Genomic DNA, 2094 nt, shown 5'->3' with positions numbered 1-2094 from the left:
AGGATTCTCATTCCGACATGCGTGCTGTTCATGTCCGGGCTAGGATTGCTTGGGCATTTCTGACATAGGGGCTGCAGGCATGCGTGTGCGGTTTGTACTTCGCTTTATTACACGGACGTGAGCAGGATTTTGCTATGAGGGATAGGGGAGAGTGGGTGAGTCGTATGACGTCCAAGTAATATCGGTGTGATTTTGGCGTCCTACGATGCGATGAATGCAGTCTTGTGTCACTCGGCTGACGCGCGGCAGCGTCCTCTACCTTCCAGTGCACTTCCGGCTACTCACGTGCGCGCGTCTTGGGGCGGGGACATATACTTTTTTGCATATTGTTGGAAACTCAGCGATCGATGAATTGCGAGTTTAACCCTTGTTCTGATCGGAGGTCGATGCGACCGCCTAAGATATTTGAGGGATACCTCTCCGGCATGTTGTGCACCCCCACCCCCAAAAGTTTCAATAGCCTACGCAGCGTCCATTACGCGTGTAACGGCGTTTTTTTTAGGAACACTGCACGGCGATCCACAGCTTGATGCGACCGCCAGCTGGTGGGCGGCAACCGACGCTGCCGCGGAACGCGCGCGGCGGGCCGACATTGTTACATTAACGGAGCATATCATAAACACATGCTCAAAACGCATACAAATGTACACATTATACTCAAAATTAAACATCGAACACGCTATCTCAATTTCGGGTCACCAAAGGAGATGGTTCATGACATGCATGATGTAAAGCTGAAAGTGCGATTTTGTGGAAAATTTCACCTTTGCCCTGGGATAACGGGGTCAGTTACTGCCATGACAAAATGAAAACTGGTACCAATCGCGAGATCTTGTTAAACCAATCCATTGGTGTCTCTCGCCAAGCTCCTTCTGATTTTTTGAAAACGCCAGGGGTCGCTCGACCCCCCCCCCCCCTCAGTCCGCGTTATGAAAAACACGGTGAATCAGGGCGAGGGATAAAGTCTCACGGATAAAAAGAATAATCTAAATGCTCTACTGTATGATAGTGAAGTACATGCGCCGCACACGCCGTAAAACATTGGCGACTGTCAGCCAAGGATTTGGGGGGGGGAAGGGGGGGGGGGGAGGAAGCGAGCTTTCGGCCAAGATGGCGGACGGTGCATGTACTAGTCGTGCATGTATCCTTGACACAACTTACCGACAATGATGTCATTTACCGCCACGGACTGTCACTGATAGTAGGCATGTGTGATGGTTACCGTACAAAAAAATATCATGGCGAAGGAGCACCAAAATCCTCATTTCGGATCCACATATCCATAGTCTTTAAGACAGATCAAATTTCAGGGGCGCCACAAATGGCCAAGAAATCTGTGTCTTCGGGAGGCAACATTTTCGAGAGGCATCGCAGCAAAAGGGGCGTCGCTCCCACGCCACCATCTCAGAGGCACCAAATACCGGAGCCACAACAATGATGTGCTTCCCACTCTGACAAAGTCCTCGAATTTTCCCTTGGGATAGGGGCACTAAAACCTTCATTTCAGGGCAAGCAATTTCAAGACTCCAGCACCATACCCTTAAAAGGACCGAATCGAAACGGGCAATTTCAAAGCCCCAGATCCACGGCTTAAAAGGGGGTCAAAATCGGGGGCATCAGATTTTCTGTGCCTTTCACTCTGGCAACATGGCTCGGCGAAAGAGCGCGGGAAACCTTCATTTTGGGACATTATAACCTTTATTTTCCAGAGGCACCGAATTCCAAGACCATGGCACGGGGCACCAAAACCATCATTTTCGGTCAAATTTGCATTTTCGGTCAAAATTGCTTTCGGTCAAGTCCGGTATCGGCCGCTTGGGATAGGGGGCACCAAAACCTTCATTTTGGGGAACTATAGCGTTTATTTTCTGGAGGCACTCAATCCAGCGGGCGATTGAAAGGGTTCGGAACTGTCATCTCACGGGGAGCCAAGATCCAGGGGCAGCACAGTTGTTTTGTCTCCCCCTCTGATGAAATCCTGGATCGGCCCCTTCGGCAAAGAGGCACCAAAAACCTTCATTCAGGATATTTTAAAACTGAACTCAGTTGCAGGGGAGCACCACCAATGGCCCCAAGCCTTAATTCTAAGGACGA

This window comes from Pollicipes pollicipes, unplaced genomic scaffold, assembly GCF_011947565.3.
Source record: "Pollicipes pollicipes isolate AB1234 unplaced genomic scaffold, Ppol_2.1 Scaffold_1600;HRSCAF=1878_pilon_pilon_pilon, whole genome shotgun sequence".
In the NCBI taxonomy this organism is placed as follows: domain Eukaryota; kingdom Metazoa; phylum Arthropoda; class Thecostraca; order Pollicipedomorpha; family Pollicipedidae; genus Pollicipes; species Pollicipes pollicipes.
The sequence above is the reverse complement of the archived record's forward strand: the minus strand, read 5'-3'. Positions refer to the sequence as shown.